The 27,090-nt window shown below is 45.9% G+C and overlaps 1 pseudogene; it reads right to left on the bottom strand.

The window, feature by feature from the left end:
• The window catches only part of LOC136678481 (A disintegrin and metalloproteinase with thrombospondin motifs 18-like), a 128,946-nt pseudogene extending 101,856 nt beyond the window's left edge, over positions 1-27,090 (bottom strand).

Genomic DNA, 27,090 nt, shown 5'->3' with positions numbered 1-27,090 from the left:
GAGAGCCAATCAGAATGCAACTGGCAGAACCCTGACAGTGAGACCAGGTTAGTGCACTGAGAGTTTCAGACTCTGGAGCATCTGTGGCTGAGACTAGGTCCAGGTTGAATGAAGTCCTCGCCAGAAATGAACCACACGAGTTTGTTTGGGAAAACGCCCAAAGACCCCAGGACTGTGTTCCCTTGTGGAAAAGGCAGTGGGGGAGTGTGGGTCAAGTGGGGCTTTATTCCCTCAGCCACAGTGCAAAAGTAGAGAGCTCCACTCAGAGCTGTCTTGGCTGATTGATGACATTTGTTAACACAGGGGAAGGAAAAAAAAACACAAACAGACTTTCTGACTTCAGCTCACCAGGGCTAAGTGGCTTGGCACCACGGGGCTCATTCATTAATTCATGTTAATTGCCTTCAGTAGCACGCTCGCCTTCGGTACCCTCAGGCTGGGGGGCTCACTGGCCCCCACTGCCCCACACACATGCCTCTGTTGAAGGTCAGAAACCTTGTTCCAGCGACTGCTGAGCCCCACATTCTCTCGGTCAGTGGAATGCGGCCTAATCTCGCTCGTCCCACGCAAATCCTCGCAGAATAGCCGCGCTGTCACGTCCGAGTTTAACCCCGTTCTCTCTCGCAGGTGCTAAAGTCAACAGCAGCCTGTTGTCAAAACAATGCCACAATATGGCAGACTGCCATCAACCCAACGACTCCCACCAAAACAGGCTCAGGGCAATGGGGTCCCTCACCCTCCACGCCCTCGGGACCCTTCACCAGGGCTGAGAGACCAACTAATTTTACACCGAACAAAGTACAATACATGTTCCGATTGCTGGATTTGGACCAATCAGAATCAAGTAAATGTATATGAACTGTGACATCACAACCACAATATACAGGCAGTCTCATATCCTCTGGATTTAAAGGGCCACTAGATAAGACATTGGTATTGCTGTTCCTGGGTTCCCCTGCAGTCGCAGAGTGTAAATCACTTTTACAGCACTGTCCAGAATTCAAAGGGAAGGAAAACCTGGGGGGGGTTTCTGACCGTCCTCCAAAAGTTACATAGTGCTGTTTCTGTAATGAGCCACTCGCTGTTCACCCTGACCCCGAGCGCACAACAGTGAGAGTCGCTCTTATTTCTCCGCGCTCGTTGTGTCTGTTTTGCTGAGTTTAACCTCATTTTTGTGCTCTCACATAAACCAAGTCCAGCGCTGTGATTGGACAGACTCAGACGAGGGGGCGGGGCCATTCTAAAGTCTCTGCACTTGACGTCAGAATTAGAACAACTCGTTTTATCCTGTGATTTCTGACTTAGGCAGCGCACTGACTGGGTGTTTCTTGTTTCTCAGTGTGTGAGTTGGTGGGCTCCGCTCCAGATTCACACGTTAATGTGTTCCTGCCTTGTGCCCTGTGACCCCGGGTAGGCTCCAGACCCACCGCCGCCCTGAACTGGATAGGGCTACAGACTATGAATGAATTTTGCTCTTGGTGCAGAAAAGAATGATTTCTTGTGTGATGTCTAGCTGAGGTCTACTACGCACACACAGCCCGTAACATGGGTGAGCGCACCATGCAAATGAACCAGACCAGGAGTGTGGCAGTGTATAATTTGCTGTATTCAAATGACAGGGTCAACCTTTGCTTTTGACGATAAATACACAGAATCTCCCTATTATTACTGAATAGAAATTACAGTGTAGAACAGCACGGGACTTTTATTCCAAGCAGAAAAACTGCACCATCAATATACGACCTGGGGGATGAAAAATAGATCTCATAAAAGTAAATATCAGCGTATAGCACTATGATTAGAACAGAATCGCAGGGCTCTACGCTGTGAACTAAATACTGGGGTTGCAGTTACATTTTTCAATGTTTATGGTACGAAACTGATTACAAACTCTACAGTCCTTTGCATTTTCAGGATGAAGCAATGGTCCGAAAGGCCTAGGAATGAACTACAATAATGTGCAACAACAACAACAACAACAATAATAATAAGAAGAAATGTATATAGGCGCAGCAGGTAGGTGTCACACAGCTCCAAGGACCTGGAGGTTGTGGGTTCGATTCCTGCTCCGAGTGACTGTCTGTGAGGAGTGTGGTGTGTTCTCCCTGTGTCTGCGTGGGTTTCCTCCGGGTGACTGTCTGTGAGGAGTGTGGTGTGTTCTCCCTGTGTCTGCGTGGGTTTCCTCCGGGTGACTGTCTGTGAGGAGTGTGGTGTGTTCTCCGTGTCTGCGTGGGTTTCCTCCGGGTGACTGTCTGTGAAGAGTGTGGTGTGTTCTCTCTGTGTCTGCGTGGGTTTCCTCCGGGTGACTGTCTGTGAAGAGTGTGGTGTGTTCTCCCTGTGTCTGCGTGGGTTTCCTCCGGGTGACTGTCTGTGAAGAGTGTGGTGTGTTCTCTCTGTGTCTGCGTGGGTTTACTCCGGGTGACTGTCTGTGAGGAGTGTGATGTGTTCTCCCTGTGTCTGCATGGGTTTCCTCCGGGTGACTGTCTGTGAGGAGTGTGGTGTGTTCTCCCTGTGTCTGCGTGGGTTTCCTCCGGGTGACTGTCTGTGAAGAGTGTGGTGTGTTCTCCCTGTGTCTGCGTGGGTTTCCTCCGGGTGACTGTCTGTGAAGAGTGTGGTGTGTTCTCTCTGTGTCTGCGTGGGTTTCCTCCGGGTGACTGTCTGTGAGGAGTGTGGTGTGTTCTCCCTGTGTCTGCGTGGGTTTCCTCCGGGTGACTGTCTGTGAAGAGTGTGGTGTGTTCTCTCTGTGTCTGCGTGGGTTTCCTCCGGGTGACTGTCTGTGAAGAGTGTGGTGTGTTCTCTCTGTGTCTGCGTGGGTTTCCTCCGGGTGACTGTCTGTGAAGAGTGTGGTGTGTTCTCTCTGTGTCTGCGTGGGTTTACTCCGGGTGACTGTCTGTGAGGAGTGTGGTGTGTTCTCCCTGTGTCTGCATGGGTTTCCTCCGGGTGACTGTCTGTGAGGAGTGTGGTGTGTTCTCCCTGTGTCTGCGTGGGTTTCCTCCGGGTGACTGTCTGTGAAGAGTGTGGTGTGTTCTCCCTGTGTCTGCGTGGGTTTCCTCCGGGTGACTGTCTGTGAAGAGTGTGGTGTGTTCTCTCTGTGTCTGCGTGGGTTTCCTCCGGGTGACTGTCTGTGAGGAGTGTGGTGTGTTCTCCCTGTGTCTGCGTGGGTTTCCTCCGGGTGACTGTCTGTGAGGAGTGTGGTGTGTTCTCCCTGTGTCTGCATGGGTTTCCTCTGGGTGACTGTCTGTGAGGAGTGTGGTGTGTTTTCCCCGTGTCTGCGTGGGTTTCCTCCGGGTGACTGTCTGTGAGGAGTGTGGTGTGTTCTCCCTGTGTCTGCGTGGGTTTCCTCCGGGTGCTCCGGTTTCCTCCCACAGTCCAAAAACACACATTGGTAGGTGGATTGGCGACTCAAAAGTGTCCGTAGGTGTGAGTGTGTGAGTGAATGTGTGTCTATATAGCCTTGTGAAGGACTGGCGCCCCCTCCAGGGTGTATTACCACCTTGCGCCCAATGATTCCAGGTAGGCTCTGGACCCACCGCGACCCTGAATTGGATAAGCAGTTACAGATAATGAATGAATGAGATTTATATAGTGAGTTTACATACAAAAAGTTGCTTTACAAGTTGTGGGGGTGCTATAAAGTTATGCCTTGATGTACTGATTGATTGATGTATTGATTGATTGATTGTAAACAGCAAGCTTGACAAGAGTGACAAGTTTCCCCACATAAAGAGAACCGCCAGTCACCAGCACCTCCCACCACACGCATCCTTGAACAAGCGCTGTGACATTCACACAGTCGAGAACAACAGGACACTTCTGTCTCAGAGCTGTTCACACATCGTCCAGGAGCTCATTATCAGCTTCTTGTGGAGAATCTCTCCCACAGTCCCTCGCCCCAGAGGAGACTGGGTTCTCCTCGCACGTCTGAGGGGGCTCGGTTCTCACACGTGTACTCCATTTGTCTCCGAGACATCCCTAACTTCACTGTCAGATATCTAACAACATTCCCAGCTTTTAGCACAGGGAGCGCCGTAATGAGTGGAAATTGATCCCATCTGCTCCAGAGTGGATACGTTCTTATGTCGTCTCGGTGTGTCTCAGAAGATTCGGAAAGCCACAGAGAGGGCTGTCATTATGTTTCTTATTAGTAACTGAGAAATACTTGGAGTTATATTTATATTTATATTTATTTAAATATGAGGATTCCTCAGTTACTAATAAGAAAGATTATGTATATATACACTACCAGTCAAATGTTTGGACACACCCACCCACTCAGGGAGGGTTTCCTTTGTTTTGGGCCATTTTCCACATGTTGTGAATGTACAGCACCAGTCAAAAGTTTGGACACCTTCTCATCTAATGTTTTTTCTTAGTTTTTTATGATTTTCCACGTTGTAAATGAATACAAAAGACAGTAAAACTATGAAGAAACACGTATCAAATCATGTTCTGCTCGCCTTCTTAATGTGTTTGAGACCGTAACTTGGATTGTGTGGAGGTAAGGGCTGGTACACCGTTCAATAGAGTGAACAGCCCTATTCCACCAATGACTAGAGAGAGAGAGAGAGAGAGAGAGAGAGAGAGAGAGACTCATATGACAGCTGAGGATTTCAACAGCACTTTCCTGATGACGAGGTCAACACTCAGATGTCACTGAGATGCTTAAAGCCCCCACAATTATTTCAAATGCTGATTCAATGAGTGGCTCAAGCATCCGTAGCCCTTCTGAGATCCTGAAATATTTTACTGAAAATGTTTTATTTTATGTGAATCTTATTTGAGTCACTTTCCGATGTGCTCCTCGATCACAAACGCAGGCCCCGCAACAGGAGTGTGAATTGCCCGTATGCATGCACTCCTTATTCAAACATTTGAATTCTCACAGAAACTCACGTGTAACTCGAGCTGTTTATTTTTGTAGCACTTTCCCTCTGTGTTTACTTTCATGCAGTTAGCGCTCTCCTGAATTCAGAGTCTACTCCAGTCTGTTTCCCATTGACAGAGCCAGGGCTGTGTACAAACACCAGACATTTTTCCAGCATACAAACTTCACATTTTCCAACAAGACCCTAAAGGCAGGACTGAGTCTCTTCTTCTTCTTCTTCTTCTTCTTCTTCTCCTTCTTTTTCCTCTTATACTTCTTCTTCTACTTCTACTTCTACTTCTTCTTATTCTTCTAAAATTTCTTCTTATTATTATTCTCCTTCTTCTTCTTCTTCCTCTTCTTCCTCTTCCTCTTCTTCTTCTTCTTCTTCTCCTCCCCCCTCTCATGTGGTTTCACACCGTGGTGAAGCCACTATTTATCTCCTTAAAGAAAGACTTGCAAGGATCCTGGAAATGAGAGGGTCTTGAAATTTCAAGAAAAAAAAAAAACACACCAACATCAGACACTTCCTCAGTAACATTTCCCTTTTCATGGAAAACAGGTTTAACCCTTTAATTTACTTTCATCTGTATTCCTCTTTGTGGGCGACACAGTGGTGCAGGGGGTACTGTCTCTGTCACAGCTCCAGGGGCCTGGAGGTTGTGGGTTCAAGTCCCGCTCCGGGTGACTGTCTGTGAGGAGTGTGGTGTGTTCTCCCTGTGTCTGCGTGGGTTTCCTCCGGGTGACTGTCTGTGAGGAGTGTGGTGTGTTCTCCCTGTGTCTGCGTGGGTTTCCTCCGGGTGACTGTCTGTGTGGAGTGTGGTGTGTTCTCTCTGTGTCTGCGTGGGTTTCCTCCGGGTGACTGTCTGTGAGGAGTGTGGTGTGTTCTCCCTGTGTCTGCGTGGGTTTCCTCCGGGTGCTCCGGTTTCCTCCCACGCTCCAAAAACACACGTTGGTAGATGGACTGGAGACTCAGAAGTGTCCGTAGGTGTGAGTGTGTGAGTGATTAAGTGTGTGTGTCGCCCTGTGAAGGACTGGCGCCCCCTCCAGGGTGTGTTCCTGCCCTGCGCCCAGTGATTCCGAGTAGGCTCCGGACCCACCATGACCCTGAACTGGATAAAGCTTACAGACTATGAATGAATTAATGAATGTCTTCCTCTTTTAATAATGTCACTTTTCAGTGCTGTTTTTGGATACTCATAGATCCTCACTTACTGAATGGGCTTTGGTGACTTTTATCTTGGTGAAGATAGGTGAGGTTTTCCGGGTTTTATTGATGAGCAGAAGGGACTTGAACAATCTCTTAATTCAGAGAGTCCAGATGCAAATGAAAACAGGGCGCAAGCAATTTTTTTAAAGCATCATTCGTTTTTTTATAGAGGAATCCAGCTTAGACCCAGAGCTCCTCATATGGGTTTAACTCTGTGTCTTTTAGTGTGCATCAGATCCTGAGGTTTCACACACCGTAAATATTGTTTCTGCTCGTGTCTGAGGCTTGTGTCCGTGTCTAGCCACTGTATCTGCAGAGCAGTGACACAAAACAATGCCGAACTGCTCAAATTTCAGTAAACCCAGTGTAATATGTGATCAATTACATTCACAATAGCGCCTTCCTCCCTTGTATGATACTTCCTTTGATATAAATCCATTCATTTGTGTTATTCCCTTAAGTCAAATATTTAAGCGTGTGCTCGCTACATTCAGGAAAAGATAAAGGGGTTAATCAAACCCTTCGGTGAAGTCTGAATGTCTAAGACACTGGAAACTGGGCTAATGAACAGCGTCTCGAGGAAGGCCTCCTTTCCCTTCATGTGGTTCCTTGCGGCCTGTCTTTGACTACACGACATTACCATTTTCCACCATGCGTGTCTTCCACAAGAGGATGGGAAACAATTTATTGCCTGCCTCTGAGTGAGCGAGAGGAGAGAACATAATTAGCGTCTCTTTGTGTAAACTGTAGCTGCTTATAGGTTTCCCAAACATGATATTATATTCTAAATTAGTAAGTGCTTACATGCTGTTAAGGGCCTGGAGAGAGCGCCGAGAAACCAGAGGCTGCTTATTATCGGCCTTTAAACACATCTGCATTCCAGCTCCGAGCGGAGTCTGACCACAGCAGAGAGAGAGGGAGAGAGAGACAGAGACAGAGATGGGGAGACCTCCATGGGTCAAAGACTCAGGGAGGAGCAGCAGAGGATCCTTTAATTCCTTTCAAAAGAGTTTGAAATGCGGCCTGTTGCTTTACAGTGACAAGAGCAGGGCTTTAAAGTACACGATTTGTGATTTAAAGCAGCGGTTTGGCACAATATCAGATTCACACACACGCTCTCCTCTTTCTCAGCCAAGACACCACTGTCTTGTTCGCTTCTGTAGTTTACTGTTCGCTGCTGTAGTTTTGCAGTGGAGCAACAACGCTAATGAGTAAAGAAGCTCATTTACCCCCGGTCACTTTAAAGGGCACATAGTATGAAAACAGCAGTGGTTCAGTACATGATGTGTGTATCTGGAGCAAGAGAGAGAGAGAGAGGTGAGAGAGCGTAATAGGTGTGGGAGCGAGAGAGAGAGAGAGAGAGAGAGAGAGGTGAGAGAGCGTAATAGGTGTGGGAGCGAGTGAGAGCGAGAGAGAGAGAGAGAGAGAGAGAGAGGTAAGAGAGCGTAATAGGTGTGGGAGCGAGAGAGAGAGAGAGAGAGAGAGAGAGAGAGAGAGAGAGGTGAGAGAGCGTAATAGGTGTGGGAGCGAGAGAGAGAGAGAGAGAGAGAGAGAGAGAGAGAGAGGTGAGAGAGCGTAATAGGTGTGGGAGCGAGTGAGAGCGAGAGACAGACAGAGAGAGATAGAAAAAAAGAAAGAGAGAGAAAAAAGAGAGAGAGAGAAAGAGAGAGAGAGCATGAGAGGTGTGGGAAAGAGAGAGAGAGAAAAAGAAAGAGAGAGAGAGGAAAAAAGAGAGAGAGAGAGACAGAAAGAAAGAAAGAAAGAAAGAAAGAAAGAAAGAGAGAGAGAGAGAGAGAGAGAGAAAAGAAAGAGAGAGAGAGAGGAAAAAAGAAAGAGAGAGAGAAAGAAAGAAAGAAAGAAAGAAAGAAAGAAAGAAAGAAAGAAAGAAAGAAAGAAAGAGAGAGAGAAAGAGAGAGCATGCGAGGTGTGGGAAAGAGAGAGAGAGAGAGAGAGAGAGAAAGAAAGAAAGAAAGAAAGAAAGAAAGAAAGAAAGAGCATGAGAGGTGTGGGAGAGAGAGAGAGAGAGAGAGTAAGAGAGAGAGAGAGAGAGAGAGAGAGACCCACCATGACCCTGATAAAGGTTAAGTAGTTACAGAAGATGAATGAATGAATGATTGGTTTAGAGAAAGAACTGTGGTCAGATTATGATTTTCTTCCTGTTTCTGTCCAAGCCCACACCCTGTTTTCCTGGGTCTGTACGTACACAGGTTCACCTACGAAGGGCTCTTGGAGCGAAGCCATAGGAGAACATTTGGTTCCATAAAGAATTGTGTTTGTTTAAAGGGAACTGCAGTTCTTTCCAGTTTGTTTACGTTCGGGATCTTTTAAGGTGGAATGGTGTCTTTGACAAAAATAACTTTTCTGTAAGTTTTTATTCACTGTTGAATTACCACAGAAACTCATCAACAAAAGTTGTTCAGTTTTGTAGTACTTTTGATCTGTGTTTATTTTCATGCAGTTAACAATCTCCTGAATTTGGAGATATTTCCACCTTAAAAAAGGTAAACGTAAGTCAATATTACCACCCTATGGAGCAGGAATAGAGCATTATCCTCATCTCGATTGGTGCTTTTCTGCATTTCGAGTCTCTCCGTCGTCTAGTAATCTCCAGATGGCGTTTCACTGCCGCGAGCAGAGAGAGAGCAAACCTAGCATGTCGGACCGAGACACTTTGTTTTATTATACGCCAGGGCTTCGTAAACACATTAGCCCTGTTTTGAGAATCCAGAGAGACCTGAGAGCCAGCGAAGAGTGAGGAAACATCTCCATCACTCGATCTTAAGGGTCTTTACCTGTTTAAACAGATCAGCAAAAATGCTCTCAGAAGTTGGAACCAGAAGTTGTTATTTTATGTTTATTCTAACCTTTATTTTGAAGAGTGTTCAGTATGTTTCACTCATCCTCACTGAGCATAGTCTGCTCCTCTCTCTGTGGCTCTGGCCAAAGCTGGGTGACAGATTTAAAGCCTGGGGGACAGATCATTTTCATCATTAACTACCCCTGAGAACAATAGGCATCCATGAAGTGTTCTCTCTGACATAATAACACCAAAGTGGGAATATCCCTGGAAATATCCCGATTGATCCTGTGGGTGGGACTGTGTCGGCTCTGCTCTTCTCTGTGGGGGAGAGTGGGTGGGAGAGGAAGACGGCCCTCCAGGAGACATGGGGAGGAACCCAGCTATTTCCAGCTTAATTAACCTTTTATCACCGTAGTATATGTATCTGCTTCTGCTTTAGTGCAAGTTTATCTCCCTCTTCCACTTTTTTGTGGAGTCTTTGGTTGGAGGACTGTACTCATTTGCTCAGACACGTCCTCTGTTTGGGATTTCAAAACTGTGTAAAATATCCTGAATGTTGCACTGATTTCACGTGAGGTTTTGCTTCTATAATCAACATATTTTCTGTGGATTTTAAACGCGTCCTGCCTTCTCACCACCGCTATTGGTTGACAACCTGCATCTACTGTAGATCGACCATTGGTCAAACAGCCTCCCAACAACACCCAACTGACCACAGCCTACAACACCTCAACACAAATGTAAACAAACACAAATCATTATAATATCGTTAGTTTATTCGTTCATTCATTGTCTGTAACCGCTTATTCGGTTCAGGGCCGCGGTGGCTACCCAGAATCACAGTGCGCAAGATGGGAACACACTCTGGAGGGGGCGCCAGTCCTTCACAGGGCAGCACACACTCACACACTCAGACCTACGGACACTTTTTAAGTCAGTTTTTTATGTTTTTGGAGAGTGGGAGGAATCCGGAGCACCCGGAGGAAACCCATCCGGTCACAGGGAGAACACACCACACTCCTCACAGACAGTCACCCGGAGGAAACCCACACAGACACAGGGAGAACACACCACACTCCTCACAGACAGTCACCCGGAGGAAACCCACACAGACACAGGGAGAACACACCACACTCCTCACAGACAGTCACCCAGAGGAAACCCACGCAGACACAGGGAGAACACACCACACTCCTCACAGACAGTCACCCGGAGGAAACCCACGCAGACACAGGGAGAACACACCACACTCCTCACAGACAGTCACCCGGAGGAAACCGACGCAGACACAGGGAGAACACACCACACTCCTCACAGACAGTCACCCGGAGGAAACCCACGCAGACACAGGGAGAACACACCACACTCCTCACAGACAGTCACCCGGAGGAAACTCACGCAGACACAGGGAGAACACACCACACTACTCACAGACAGTCACCTGGAGGAAACCCACGCAGACACAGGGAGAACACACCACACTCCTCACAGACAGTCACCCGGAGGAAACCCACACAGACACAGGGAGAACACACCACACTCCTCACAGACAGTCACCCGGAGGAAACCCACACAGACACAGGGAGAACACACCATACTCCTCACAGACAGTCACCCTCACCCTCAGAGGAAAGCCTCGTGGTGGCTGAGCTCCACATCTTCAGGGAACACAGTTCCACGGCCTAGTGCCATGGGGAGTGGGTTTTTCTCTTTCTCATTTAAAAAATGTCATTTGCATTTCCACATGCTCCTAAGAGTTAAAGCTGGCACGTGCTCATTAAAGCACTTCTCTGAATGAAGAGTGAAGGATGGAGACGCAGTGGAGCAGAGCATCTGCAGCTGATCACGTTCACAGAGCTTCTCCCGCAACAAGAAACCATTAAAGCACTAAAGTGCTTTGTTGTGAGCTCTTATTTGAGCCTTTAACAGCTCTCTCTGACAAACACTGCGTAAACAAAAAGCACATTTGCAGAATTTCCCAGAGCTCAGAGCGAGTGTCCGGCTATTAGTGCGTCCTCTGAGTGTTATTAAACCCCTCAGATCAGTGGAAACATGTCCGTCAAGTGGATGAATTAATTTCATGGCTCTGAAAAGCAGTCAGTGCCAAAACTATGTAACGCTACACTCCAGCGTCAGTGGCTTTGACATGTCCTTATCTAACCTTCTATTGTCCTTTTTTTCTCATAATAAAAGCAAGCACACAGCATTAAAAATAAAAAATGAAATGGAAGGTTCATAAAAAACGCCAGACTTCAGGAATCCCAGTTAAAGGGTTTATGTGTTTATCAATTGGTAGAATGTCGTTTCTCTTCTGGGAAGGCTTTACTCTAAAGGCTGGAACATTTCTGTGAAAATTAGATGGCTCTCAGCCACCTGAGGTCATGTACTGATATTGCATGATGAGTTCTGGATCACAATCGCCACTCCAACTCATTCCAGAGGTTATGAACAGAGCTCCATCACTCCAGAGGACACAGTTGCATTACTCTGAAGTGCAACGTCGTGGGGTTTCTAGCTCAGGGGCATTGAATTACAACTCAGCGAGGCCCAATTGATAAAATGTCCTCCCCGCAAAGCTCCAAACCTCGGGATCTGTACTTAGACTAATAGCAGTGCTTCACATTTTAACGCTATACTTTGGAAACCTGTAAGATCTAATGGATTAGAACCAGCCACAAGAAGAATAACAGCAATCTTCTCTGACCATCCGTCTTTAAACACTCACTTTACTGCATCAGCTTTCCTTATTCAGGAGAAAGACACACAGTCCTTGTGTCACGTCGCTCTGGCTCTGTGTAAGGCTGAGGCTCTGTTTACTCCAAAAACCAGATGCATGGTTTTAGCCGTTTTTGCTCTGTTCTCTTTGTTCTCCGTTTTTGTTTTCTTTGTTGTTCTCAGTGCTTTTATTTCTGTTTTGCTGCGTTTAACCTTGTCTTTGCGCTCTCACGTAGACGTGGGTTCAGCACCGTGATTGGACAGACTCAGACAAGGGGGCGGGGCTATTCTAAAGTCTCTGGACTTGACTTCAGAAGCGGAGCAGAATAAGGCTTGTTTTAAACTAGAAAAATGACTGGGTGTTGTTGTTGGAGGGCTCCAAATTAACGTGTTAAATACCCCCCAAAAAAGTGATTTTTATTCATATGTCCCTTTAAGGTACATAAATATTGAACTGGTGCGTCACTAATGATCAGTGTCTTAAAGTTTATCTCCTGTAGATCAGTGTCAGTAGTTAAGCCCAGCCCCAGTGTGAAGTCTAGTAATTCATACTGGTTCTCAGCAGTCTGTGCCAACCACTTCACTGTTCCTCATTAGTCTCTCAGCCAGGGAGACAAACACAATGTCCTCCTCTCTGACAGGAAGTGACTGGGGAAAAGGCTTTGCTGGCCCTCGGACTGGTAAAAAAGCTCCTTTGCTAACAGCCACTACATCACTGTCAGCGTGGAGACCACCAGGGACCGGCTCCCACAGATCTAACACGGCACCAGGGTCCGGGAGTTATGAGCAGGGCGACAGGAACATTTGTAACGACAAAGCAGCTCAGCGGAAACTAGCTTTGCTCTCATTAGTCCATGTGTCCCACCGAAAACGAGGACGGGGACAAATAGCCATCGCTCCACCTGCAAACCCCTCGAGAGGTTTCTATTCTGTGCTTTTCTTTATGATCCGTTATAACGACTTCCCTGGACACTGCAGTGGCTCCTGTCTGCTGTCAGATTCACTCCAAACAAATGCTATAGCACTCACTTTAGTAATACATCACACACACACTTCATCAGCCAACTCGTCTTATTGATTGAGTTGATTTTGATATGTAGTTTGTTCCCCTTCACCGTCAGAAGCAGAATTTTACAGATGGAGAGTTGGTGCTGGTCGTCTGCGCTGCGTGGCGTAGAGTGACGACTCTCTCTGGACGATCAGCGCTCTGCAAGGTTTACACGCCACGGTTTAGTCCCTACTCGACTTGCTCTGAACCATGAGAGAACAGCCACTAAACAAGAACCCGCTTCCAGAACCAGGACCTGATTCACCTGGTGGAGGACGAGAAAAGTAGAGCAGGGACCCGTTTGGACACATTGTGTACCTTCACTAACAGACTTGGCTATTGAGGTCAGTCTAAGCTGGGTTTATCTGGATGTTCTGGTTTGTTGTATCAGCTGTGGAGTAAGTTCTGGATGAGCTTTAGTATCTGTTATGAAGACAGTTGCAGTAATGGCTGGTGAAAAAAGCACAAGAGTCCTAATGCATCTGTGCAAACCTATATTTCCACAAACTGCTGAAGGAAAATGGGCCGAACGTCAGCGTGTCCAGTACTTCACAGGGTCTGACCAGGACCTGACAGCCCCCCCACCGCGCCCTCACAGCAGGAGGCAGCACCGTATAACTGGGCCTAAGTGGAATCCCACACGTTAACACATCAGCCTAAAGACCCAGCCCAGAGCTGAATAAACACAGCTGAAGAGCTGCAGACACACACACAAACGCACACACCATGCACACACTCTCACACCTCTGTCCACACCTCAACACTCTCTGAATGGCCAGGACCCAGGGATCAGCTGTGTCTATAAAACCCTGCAGCTCATCACTTAGTCATTTAGACCCCACTCTGTGACCCAATGAAATCAACACAGCATGTTTTCACCCACCATTAAAAAGCAATAACTTAGCAGCCAACTGTTCCGCTTACTCCAGTAGAGCTGAAAACACCTACTCCTTCTGATTCCCACTGGAGTATGAAGCTGATGTGGAGCCCCTAAAGTGACTTGGTGGTGGTGTTTAATGAGGTTTGGCCACGTAATTATATACTGAGGCCACAATATAATATATTCTGATCACAATAGAGTATATTTAGGAAATTAAATAATGTGTGTGTGTGAGGGTGTGGAAATATTCATGGTACCGGGCAGCACAGTGATGCAGCAGGTAGTGTCTCTGTCACAGCTCCAGGGACCAGGGTTTCCTCCGGGTGACTGTCTGTGAGGAGTGTGGTGTGTTCTCCCTGTGTCTGCGTGGGTTTCCTTCAGGTGACTGTCTGTGAGGAGCGTGGTATGTTCTCCCTGTGTCTGTGTGGGTTTCCTCCGGGTGACTGTCTGTGAGGAGTGTGGTGTGTTCTCCCTGTGTCTGCGTGGGTTTCCTTCAGGTGACTGTCTGTGAGGAGTGTGGTGTGTTCTCCCTGTGTCTGCGTGGGTTTCCTCCGGGTGACTGTCTGTGAGGAGTGTGGTGTGTTCTCCCTGTGTCTGTGTAGGTTTCCTTCAGGTGACTGTCTGTGAGGAGCGTGGTATGTTCTTCCTGTGTTTGCGTGGGTTTCCTTTGGGTGACTGTCTGTGAGGAGTGTGGTGTGTTCTCCCTGTGTCTGCGTGGGTTTCCTCCAGGTGACTGTCTGTGAGGAGGGTGGTGTGTTCTCAAAAGTGTTCATAGTTGTGAGTGTGTGTGTGAGTGTGTGTGTGTGTGTGTCTCCCTGTGAAGGACTGGCACCCCCTCCAGGGTGTGTCCCTGCTTTGTGCCCAGTGATTCCCACCGCTGCCCTGAACTGGATAAGGGTTACAGACAATGAATGAAAGAATATTCATGGTCTAAATATATTGTTTTGAGGCCATAACTTAATAAAAACCATATCACCATATCACCTTAGTGGGTCCTAGGCTAATTTTTTTAACCATGATTAAAGTTTATCAACAAAATGTGACAACAAAATCACATATCTCCACTCATCCGTTCATCCTTCTCCATCCAGTATTGGGAGAATATTTGCCCTTAATTCTTCTCATGAGAGCACGTTTATATTTTATTATATATAACCAGCCTCTGTGAGGTCAGTTAACAACTTCACGTTGTTTAAGGCAAGCGTGTGATGATCTACACGGGCAGTTAGCACCATGCTAATTGAAGGTCTACATCCTAACATTACTCACAGCTCCGGTGCAAAACTACAGACCCGAGCTCCAGACACCAAACAAGTCTCGACTGATCCGCTACATTTGGGTTAAAGAGGAGGAAAGTGTGTTAAATTGACTTTCCTCCAAACGATCGCTTTAAGGCTTTTTCACCCACATTCCAGAGCGCAGGGAGGCTGGATGACAGAAAGATGTCTGCTGATATTTTCAGCTGCTTCCCAAAGTGGATTCCTACATTGGATGGAACTGAACAGCTGTACTGACGTACTCTATTAAGGCTCAGACTCTTGAGTATAAGCTTAAGCGCTTATGAATTAAATCCATGGCCTTGAAATAGACCCAAACAGAGACGATGTAGAGATACTCAATCGTCCCATATGTGCAAACTCAGCGACTGCAAGTCGTGATTCACGCAGCATCTTTAAACACGGCTTTGTGATGATGCTCTGAGTCCCCAGAATTATGCTCTCTTTCCAAACAAGGGTGGTTTTCCTAATGAAACGTTGTGGAAGATCATTTGTCCATGTGCTCTCTTTATAGCATCTGCTTACTCAGTCTGAATGATGAGAGTAAAGGCTCATTTCTGCTTAAGGTTAAATCCGTATACAAATCCAGACAGGGCCTGAAAGCTTGTGATTTTGAAGCACAACCGAGAACCATGGAGGTGGTGTAGCCAACAGTTCCACCCTCACTCACTGGCAAACTCTGTGTATTCCCATGCTTGATGTGGGGGGCACCCGGCAGAGCAAACTACACCCTGGCTTCTGATGTCAGAAAGCACTGGGAACCACTTTCATGGCCAGTTTCTCTCACTGGTGATAGTGGGACAATCCTCCGTACACTTTGCAATATGTTTAAAGCAACACTACGTAGTATTTTTACATTTAAACTACAGTTGCTAAATTGTCCTCTCTCACTGCTACCCCAGGCTCAGCACTACAGAAATTGCACTATGTAACTATGTAAAAATACCAAATTTTACCTACTGTCTTAACACTACTTACCTTGTGTCCCGTTAACGGCCTCATACATAAACACCTCCTCCACCCATGCCACACTCATTGTTGTCAGAAACGAGTGACCTGAGCTGCGCCCTCTAGTGGAGCGTCTATGCCAATGTAAAGGACGTGTGGAAGAGTGTGTGCAGTGATGGTTTTTTCACTTGAATGAACTTAAAAGAAGGACAAAAAGAGCTTTTAAAGATTCACATTTTTCAATCAAAATAAATATTTTTATATAAATTCTGAGGAGCTTTCCTCTCCATGTGCTGCTCTGGAAACCGCTCTAATGTGTTTACGAAGCCCCAGTGTCTGTAAATGCGTAAAAAAACAAAGTGTCTCGGTATGGTACGCTAGGCTTACTCTCTCTCTGCTCACGGCAGAGAAACGCCATCTGGAGATTATTAGACAACGTTGAAAATCATGAACCGAGACAAGGATGTTAGTCTATTCCTGCTCAATAGGTGGGTGAAATGTACTTATATATTTAAGGTGGAACTGACTCTAAATTCAGGAAAGCGCTAACTGCATGAAAGTAAACACAGAGGGAAAGTGCTACAAAACTAAACAACTGGAGTTACACATGAGTCTCTGTGGGAATTGAAACAGTGAATAAAGCTTCAGTCACGTCGTCTTTCTCCTCAAACATACCGTTCCACCTTAAAAGACGTGCAGCTTCTGAACATAAACAAACCAGAGAGAACAGCGTTTCCCCACAGTAGTAGATGCTCCCTTTAAGAGAGAATGAGTGTAAACAGATACTAAGGAGTTGGAGGCCGAAAGTATTAACATGGTCCTAGACCTATGACAGTGAACCATGTTACCATTCCATCAGTCGCATTGTTCTTTTATGTTCTGCATCTGCATCTTCATCACATCTTTGTCTGTCTGACGTTCTGGTGTGTTCCCTGGGAGTGTCTGCGGTCACAGCCGCTTGTCTGCAGTGCATGCTGGGTGGAGAACGCCTGCTTTCACTGCGGTCGCTGTGCCCTGTACGACGGCGGAAATGCCCACCGTCACAAACACTAAAAACACAGCGCAGCTGCTCACCACATTGACATTTTGTTAGCTGCTCCTGCTTTCCCTGGACTTACAGTACATTTGCTCTGTGCTTGTTCAATGCCTGCTGTGGTAGTGTGCTTCCTTTTGAGTCTGCTGCTGTTCTGTGTATCAGTGATGGTAAGCCTTTTGGGTTCTTGAAAAGCTCTATGTCAATACCCTGCATTATTATTCATCATGAACTTCCATGCTGTATTTTTGATGATCCAAGGATTATCTGGTTAAGAAGGACTTAATATGTATCACTGATGAGATTGTTCTAGTTGTAGCTTTCATTCATCACCTCATCCACAACAACAGCAACAATCACTCATTCATCACAAAAACTATTTTTTGTTCCTTTTCAAATGTATCCCTCTGTGGTTTGCAATATTTGTCACTGACATTTCTAGCCTCATAGAGTAAATCCAGTGCAGAGGCTTTATAATTGACCCCGCCCCCTTGTCTGTGTCTGTCCAATCACAGCGCTGGACCCGTGTTTGTGTGAGGACGTGCAAAGATGTGGTTAAAAGCAGGAGAACAGACACAACGAGCGCAGAGAAATAAGAACACTGAGTAAAAACAGAGAAAATGAGAACGGAGAAGAAAGAGAACAGAGTGAAAACGACTAAACCCAGAGCTTCTGCTCCTCGCTCCTCACTGCTGTGCGCTCGGGGTCGGGGTGAACAGCGAGCGGCTCATTATCATTTAAAGGAACAGGTGCTGAAAGCGGGCGTTCTGAACAGGGGCTGTTTACACAGGGGGAGAACACTGCTGTGGGGCTCGTGGGGTTTGGACCAAAGCGGGTCACAGACGTTTCATTAAGAAACAGAACTGTGTTCACTTCTGGAAGAAAAAGTGTATATTTTTTTGACCCCTTTAAAGTTAGAAAAACACTTCTCTCAAAACACCAGTGTTTCTGAGATACAAGGTTTTGTTGCCACAGCATAAAGCTGATATGTTTGAACAGAGCTAACATCCACTAACGGGTCAATCCGAGGAATGCACAACCCAGCAGCATCCAAACGCCTGCAGGTAAATTAATTAATCAAATTAAACAAGGTCCTTGAGAGTGCATCCAAGGCTTTTTCTGGTGGACTGGAACAAGCCTCGGATACTCAGCTTCGCCCGGCCTGTTAAAACACGCTCCCCAGGCAGGATTGGCTGATTTAGAGTGAAGGTGGGACTGAACCTGTTACCTGAGGGACTGGAACAGTGACCTTGTGGAGACCTGAAAGCTCAGAGTTATCTGTTTTTAAACAGGGAAAGCTGCTCTGAACTGAACGACCCTAAAATCCCCAGCAGTTTGACCTTGAGGACATTGTTTGCCTTGTGCAACTCTTTTAACATTTCTATGAAGTTGAAAGAACAGCCCATCAAAACATTCTGATTTGACACACTTTACATGTTTACCCCCCACATGTAGTCAAACACACACGAGAGGTTTAGTTAGCGTAGCACTGGAGCTGTGAGGCTAATGGAGCTAAAAGTTAATAACACACCACAGATTAGTACTAGTCCATAGATCAGTGCCTCTTTAAGGGCTTGTACAAATGGCCTTTACAAACCTGACTCTGTCCAATCACAGCGCTGGGCCCACACTGAAGTGAGAGAACAAGAGATAGATAGATAGATAGATAGATAGATAGATAGATAGATAGATAGGGCATCACGTTTGCTGTTGCTGCTTCTCCTACTTACTGAAGGGCAGAGCTGTGTTTTTGTGTTTTTTATGTGGAGATATCCTTAAAAACAGCGCTAGTCTGGGCAGGATGATTTTAAAGGACTGATGATGAAAACAGTCATTTAAAAATCGCCCATGTGCTACTGACGAGGCTTATAATCAGCGAATTCAACTACTTCAAGGTTCACCCACTTCCCAGATGTGCTAACAACGTGTATTATCTCTACAGAAAACAAGACAGGACACAGTGGAGCAGCAACACATGAACTTCAGGTAATCATGCTCAATGCCACATGCCGCTTAGAGCCCTAGCTTTGGGCTGTGTAGCAGTGAATCTGTGTTCTCTGGAGTGATCTTTGGAAAGAACTGGACCTGACTTCACTAATGCTCCCACATCATCAAATCCTCACAGCTATTAGAATTAGAATGACTTTATTCTGCACACAGAGGAAGTTGTTATCCACATTTAACCCACCATAGGCAATGAAACACATTTACAAACACACTAGTGAACACTAGGGGGCAGTGAGTACACACGCCCGGAGCGGTGGGCGGCCCTAGCCATGGCGCCCGGGGAACAGTTTGGGGGTTTAGTTGCCTTACTCAAGGGAATCAAACCGGCAACCTTCCGGTTACACGCCCAGTTCCCTGACCCTCAGGCCATGGCTGCCCCAGGATAGGTTCCAGCATCCACAGCCACAGAGGAAACAAACCCCTGGCAAATACCCTTGGACGAGCAGGTGTTCACAAACTTTTGGCCATCTACTGTGACCCTGATCAGACACCAAACACGTCTCATCTCACTGAGCACTTAGGGAAAAGCAGAGAGTTGGGAAATTTGATCCTCCACCAGCTATTAAAGAGGAATTGTTAAAGAGGAACCGCTCCACTCCTCCACCTCCCGGTTAGAGCTCAGAGCCTCGCGGCCAACTCCGACCCAGCTGTGTCCTCTTCTGAGCGCAGCACAGTAATTAAAAAAACTCTTCTTTAAATAATGAAGGATTTACAAAGCAAATCCTCCTGTTCCTGATTTTCAGGCTCCTGCCGCCTGCTCTCGATTTAACAACACAATCCCCCTCCATCTGCTTCTTCCACGCCTCTGTCTAACAGAAGGCAAGGAAAACGTTCCAGAGGCAAAAACAAGCCTCACTTTCCCATGGAACAACACACGCTTCCTTGACGTCTGATGTGAAGGAACCGTGTTGTGGAAAATGTAAATTACAGTGGCTTCCTTAACCCCAAATATGGACGATTTGTTGAGGCATGTTTGGGGTTTTTGAAGTTTGCTTCTTTAGTTTTGTACAGGAGCTATGAGTCAAATGATGGTTAGAAGTTACAGAAACCTTGTATCTCCAGTTTCATTGTCTGCTAACAATTAACCATAGGTCTTTGTTCACAACAGGGACATCTTTCATGACAATCAACATTAACCCGACTGCCTTATTCATGCGAGTGTCAGCTGACATAAATCAGAGTGACACTTGTTAATCTAAGCTTTCACAGATGTTTATGAAGGTTTAAAGGTTTGTCATAAAAGGCTTATAGACACTGACCTACAGTAGTGTTGCTGATTGCTGCTGATTGTTTCTAACTGTAGTTACACCGTTTGAAAATGCCAGTTCTCCTATTTTCCACCTCCAGCTGCCCATGAGATGTCATCACAGTGGACCAACCAATCTGCACAGCCACTCTGCCACAGGTTTTATGCGTAATGCCTGGAACAACCTTCCGACTCCTTCTAAGCTTGGGACCAATACTAGGAGTTGCCCAGACAGACTCTACCCCTCAATCCTAACTCCACGTATGGCTTTTTCCACTGCGTGGTACCTACACTATTTAACTCCTCTCTGTTTGGTCCATAGTACCTGCTTCTTCTTACACTACTACAGCTAACCCCAAAAATCCAGCATGGTGTTGTCTTAAAACCCCATCTCTAACAGAAACAGCGGGCTTTGGAAACCACAACAACAGCAGCGGTAACGTTAAGCGGTGTTTACTCATGGTGTATCGGCGTGTTGTTGTTGTTTGGGACTGAACACAGCTCCGTCATCAGTTCAGACAGATCAGTAGAGTTTGTTCCTTCCTTGTTGCAGCGTCCAGCTCTCGCTGGATTCTTTCATCGGTCACCGATCCAAGGAGCGTTTGAACCTCTTCAAAAGACCACGGCGTCATTTTACGAGCTGCCGTCGTGAGTCGGATAAAAACAAATGTGATCTCTGCTGCAGCTGGATAGTGGAGTAGAGTAGGTACCATGCAGAGGAAAAGTACAACTTTAATCATTGCACAGGAGCGCAACTAAATGGTGCTTTCTTAAATTCATCCGTAGCAGTGAACACACACACGCACTAGTGATGAACAAACACCAGGCGCGACAGGCAGCCACTTCAGCATCTGGGAAGCAATTGGGAAAAGCTGTGGATGCTGAAGAATAAGAAGCACTGTTTCTTCACTCCCCTTTCTCCTATTTTCCTGCGATGCCTTAGGATCAAACTACAGTAGCAAGGTTTCAATCCCAAACTCACCTCTCAGGCCTTTAAGCCGTGGCTGTTAACTATAAACACAGACTGAAATATGTTAACACAATTAAAACTCTACAAACAGGGATTCTGAAGCATTTTGTCTGTGTCCTACTGTGTAAACAGGGTAAGAAAAGTGAAGTGGCATAAGCTTCCAATAGCAGCTCAAACAGTTTCTCCTCGTAGCTCCAGTTCGAAACACCCGGCCGTTATTCCCAACCTTCCAGAGCTCAAGGGGCAGCAGAGGATCAAGGAGAATGAATGGCTCCTCATTTGTTCTTAATCCAAAGCTTCTCGTCAAGCAAAGACGACAAGGAGGGGTTAAACTCGGCTGTGACACGTTTTTCTTATTTCTTTTCTTCTTGTTCTGAGCTGACAAAAGACAGTGAGAGAAGGGAAAAGAAAGACAGAGGAAGGGAGACTGAGAGAGAGAGAGAGAGTCCTCCTTTTTTTCCAGGGCATAATTTTTCTCTTCTTTTCTTCTTCGACTTGAAGCACATGTGAAAAGACACTCGAAGCTGTTTTATAAGAAATATAAAAGTTCTAGCTCTTTTCTCCAGGTCGGTCTTGAAAAGAGAAAAGAGGAAGAAAAGGGAGACTGTCTCTAAAGGAGACACGGTGATAATAGTTGTTGATAGGCCGTGGTAGTTGTTGGTTGAGGATGGGTTTGTTTGAAGCAGGGAGTGGGGGCACAGATCAAAGGGTCTTCGCACTCCATTCAAATGCAATTGCTTCCAAATCACATTGAGCTGTTGCACAGTTTTAAAAGAATGGGTCAGTGGCGTTGTATTGTGGAGAAGCTAGCGCTAATGAAAGGGACAATGTGGAGATTAGCGCTGCCAGCCAAGCGGCTGGAGCTTCACTCCGGCTTTAATTGCAGCGAACAACAGAGGGACGGAGAAACAGGGCAAACACAGGACAAAAGAGCCACAAGCAGAAGAGGAGGAGAAGAAGAGCTACAATCCTCTCACCAGCCTCCAGCTACAGCTTCACCTCAGGCCCAAAAGAAAACAAAAGCCTCCATGAGATCTTCTTTAGAGCTTCAGCTCCTGCCTGACGAGGTTCTCCAGACAGAACCATGTATCGATTATCTTCAAACGTACATTCAGGCCAACGAAAAGTCTTCATTCCCCCAATTATTACTCAGGCAAAACAAGCGCTATAATTCATACTGGATTATGATGATTAATATCTGGCTGAAAATTCATACTGGATTAACACACTGCAGATTCATACCAAACAACAATCACTCATCGGTTATTACTGTCAGACTGTAAACACTTCACAAACCCAGCAGATTCATACTGGATTACTCCACAGTTATTTGTATCAGACTGACAACTCATACTGGATTAGCATCTGGCTAAAAGCAGTCCACACACTTCAGATTCATTCTGGACTCAAATCACTCTTAACACTGTTATTACTGTCAGACTGTAAACAACACAGGCACTGCATATTCATACTGGAGTAAAACAGCATCACTCCATATTATTAGACTGGAAGATTCATACTGCATCAGTGTCAGACAGTAAAACACAGCAGACTCACACTGGACTGAAACCACTTCATGGTTATTAATGCCAACCTACAAACTCATACTGGATTAATGCCAGGGTTTAAACTCTCTACAAACTGCAGATTCATACTGGACTGAAGCCACTCCACTTAGGTCTGTCAAACTACAGCTTTACATGGGGTTAAAATGTATTCCACAGTTAATACTGTCAGACTGCAAATTCATACTGGATTATAGTGATTCCTCAGTTATTAACGTCAGACAGAAAATATTAATTCATATCAAATTAAAATAAATCCACGGTTATTACTGCAAGATTCATTCAGCACTGAACTGAATCTACTTCACAAGCTGGACATGGTGTTTACACTATAACAATACACACACCGCAATATTATACTGTATAAAAACCACTGCAAAGTTACTACTCTGAGGGCATACACAGAAAATTCATACTGGATACGGGAGGAGTGCAGATACATACTGGATTCAAATCACAGTTATTTCTACACATTACAGATTCAAAGTAGATTAAAATCACTCCACGATAGCAACTAACCATAGACTGTAAAAACTACAACTTGCAGATTCATACTGGATTCACAGCACTCAGTAATTACTACTGATTACAACTGTCAGACCGCACACACAGCACCCACTGCAGTTTCATGATACAGTGTGAAATCACACCAAAATACCTTCAGACTGCAGATTCATACCGGATATAAATCTCTCCACACTCCTGAAACTCAGAGATGTCTCTTACCAGTCCGGTGCAGGTGGAGATGGCTACAGATGAAGCTGAGTGGTTCCTCACGTTTCCCTGATAGAGACATTTGTGAACCTCAGGGTCCACCTCAGTCGTCCTGATGCCACTGTGGCTGAAGGTCTGGACCCTGAAGCCCTCTGCCACCACGCGGACCGGACGAAGGTCCAGGTGTAAATCCTTCCCGAACGCAGAGAACTGATAGTGCACGGGTTTCTCACCCCTTTCGGACAGAGATCTCCGGCTCCGACGCCTCGAAACATCGTGAGACACGAAGCTCCCGAGAGAGTCCACTTCAACTGGCGTCACAAACGTGTAATCTGTGAACAACAAGAGAGGCTACATCATTATCTCCAAAACATTTAACTTTACAAGAGAAGGACACAAAAACCTTCTTAAGATATATAGACACCTCTTCCTAATAGATCATCTGGATACTTTTAAGTGCTCTGACTGTGGACACACAGCTTGTGGAAACCCCAGACACTCAGGAGCAGCCTCTGGTTGAAATGCACAATGTCAAGTGTGGGTTAGAGGAGTATATGCTCTCCAGCTCTGGGCTGTGGAGTGAAAACTGTGGTCTCTGGAGTAATGGAGGGATGAGTTGGAGTGGTGTGTGATCCAGAAGTAATCATGAACTCGACCTTACTAAGACCTCGCCACAAAGCTCCTTCAATGCAGAGGATACAACGCTGCTGGTGTATCGTGCTTGTGATGTCACAGTAGCACATAAACAATAACATGCTTCTGATTGGTCCATCTCTTCTACAGGGGGGTGTGTGCATTGGCACTTTTCCACTTCTTGGTCCCTACTCAACTCTACTAAGTGTTTTTGCTTTCCATCAGGTAAATCTGGTCTGGGTCCTGGAACCGGGTTCTTTTGTTAGACCCTGTTTTCTCCCTGTTCTGAGCAAGCCGAGTAGAGACAACAAGGAAGGAATAGACTCTACTGATCTGTCTGAACTGATGACGGAGCTGTGTTCAGTCCCAAACAACAACAACACGCCACTACACCATGAGTAAACACCGCTTAACGTTACCGCCACCGTTGTTGTGGTTTCCAAAGCCCACTGTTCTTCCTAGAGACAGGGATTTGAGACGACACTTGATATATTTCATGATGGAGTTGTGGTAGTGGAAAACAAAAAAGGGACCAGGGACCAATCAGACAGCAGAGCTGAGTAGAGTTGTTTCAGATTTAAATTTCACCACTCAGACATTGATTAACCCTGATGAAGGGCCCCGAGAGCTGGAGTGTGAGGGACCCCTTTGCTCTGAGCTTGTTTGGGTGGGAGTTGATAACCAAGGTCTTTGCAGGAGAGTGAAGGCTGTCCCTGGAGAAAAATGGGGAGTAAATTTCCTGCGAAAACCCTTTATTTTGGAAGAAAAGGGCATATATTGCTGGAATTTTGGGCATACATTTGTTACACTGCCTCCATAAAAACTCACACGCACTTCGGCTGTGGATATCAGCGGCGATTGCTCTAAGACTGCAAGTGAAGCTCAGCTTCCCCTAAAATGTCAAAAAATAAGTGATCAAATATATACTGTTGTGTACATGTCATTGAATAAATATGCACTACAACGCGCTAAACTTTTGTTCAGAATCAGCTTCTTATCACTGGTAAAGACGCGGCTTTCCTCTCAATCATTCCCACAGCTTCACAGTGCTTTAAACAGTGAGGACACTGAGCGTCCACAGAGTTCAATAGCGAAGCAGCGAAGTGCAGCGAAACGAGACGAGACATTGGATAAATGCTGGGCTTTGTCCCGCCCATCGGACGCTCAGCGTCTCTGGGGGTCTATGGGGCAGTGGGCTGTCCTCGGCTGGCCCGGACGCTCAGCTTCTGCATGATGATTGGATGATCTGTCTGAGGCTGAATCCCTTTTTGATTGACAGCGAAATGAGCGAATCAGTGATCCTTTGGTGTAAAGATCCGAGGGAGCATTACATTTTCATTCTGTTCTGAGTTGAACCGGAGACTTTCTTAATCCTCTTAGCGAGATTTTCTTTGTTAAAAACGACTAGTGACAAATCGAGCTTCTATTTCTGGTGGGTTTTTGTAGCTGCTTGTGTTTGAAGACTGACTTCTATCACTCTTTCTGACTTCTATCGCAGTTTCTGTCCATGGTGTTCTTACATCTCGAGGATGTAAGAACATACAAGATACTGAGAAACAGTCCTGATTATTCAGTACAATGGGGCTTTCATTCAGTATTTTTAAGTACAGCAGAAAGGAGCTGAAAATATGCTTCACATTAATGTGTTCATGTTTCCGTTTTCAGTTCATTAAAGTATTCATTAAGTACAAAAGTACAGAAAGTTCTGCTTCAGAGTGTCCTCATTTAACAATCTAGCCTCAAGCTCTCTCTCTCCCTCTCTCTCTCCTCTCCCTCTCTCTCTCTCTCTCTCTCTCTCTCTCTCCTCTCCCTCTCTCTCTCTCTCTCTCTCTCTCCCTCTCTCCCTCTCTGAGCCCTAAACTCACTCTAACATATGGGAGCCACTCCACAGTTTAAAGAGACTCTGAAACCAGATGAGTTGCAGTTTCCCACACAGAAAGAGAGAGAGAGAGAGAGAGAGAGAGAGAGAGAGAGAGAGAGAGAGAAGGGAGAGTTAGAGAGAAAGAGAAAGAAAGAGAGAGAGATAGATAGAGGGTGGGGGGTTGAGAGAGACATGCACACACACACATACTTTGCACTGAGTGTCTGTAGGTGATGAAACATACACTCACCGTGGTTGAGGCCAGTGACACCAGGACACGAGGAGCACTGATGAGTCTGCAACACACACACACACACACACACACACACAAAAGTTTGTATTCATGCATTGTAGAGGCATTAAATAGGCTTCAATTAATGTTGTGAAAATGATCCTTACTTTACCCCTAGTTACGTCTATAGACAACACTAACACTAGCTTTACACCAATAATAACACATCTTCATCTTAAGCTTTAACGATTCACAATGTGTGGCCAGTCCCCACAGTGCGAGTGTCTTTTAGTCCCTACAGCATGTTTTCCTAGCACCACACACACACACACACACACACACACACAGACAGCAGTTTTGATAATGGACCATTCTGCCAAAGCACTGTATCTAATTCTAACCTAAACCTAAACCTAAATGTACCCAGAGTAAGTCAATGTAAACCTATTATATTCCATTTCATTTTGGAGCATTTCGATTGGTCCATTCATACTGAGCTTTCTCCCAGTGTAAAGCACACCTGGCTTTTAAAAACCATGTCTAGAAACGAAAAATAAAGGCAAATATGAAGATAGAAGGCTTTGATCTTTTAAAAACACACACTCCTGGTTTATGAATGAGAGCGGACACAAGGGTCAGAACTGTATTTACTTCTGGAGAAAGCCATGTTCTACAGGTACTGCTTGGGCTCCGAGCCTGGAAGAGGTTTCAGAAACACTCCTCAGGTTTGGGATGAAGTTACCTGGCTAACTCTCACCTCCCCTGATTAGTTCAGCCTGAAGTTGAGGACTGTCCACTAGGAATGTCCCTCAGCTGTTTACCTGCTGCACCGCCTTGACTTTAGGCTTTAGGCTTTAGCTAACCCTGGATAAATCCTGCTTTGTAGGTTGTATTGGTTAATAGCAGGTAAACGAGTAAACAAACAAACAAACAAACAAACCGTCACGTGCCTGGAGGTGTGCAGGGCTGAAGCTCAGAGCGGCGCACAGCAGCAGCAGCAGTGTTAGATCCATACGGACACACACACACACGCGCACACTCCTCGGGCATCGCGTGCACTTCCCTCGTGGACAGGTAGCTCCCAGTG

Source organism: Hoplias malabaricus, chromosome Y, assembly GCF_029633855.1.
Source record: "Hoplias malabaricus isolate fHopMal1 chromosome Y, fHopMal1.hap1, whole genome shotgun sequence".
Classification (NCBI taxonomy): Eukaryota; Metazoa; Chordata; class Actinopteri; order Characiformes; family Erythrinidae; genus Hoplias; species Hoplias malabaricus.
Note: the sequence above shows the minus strand (reverse complement) of the source record. Positions and strands in the feature narration are given on the sequence as shown.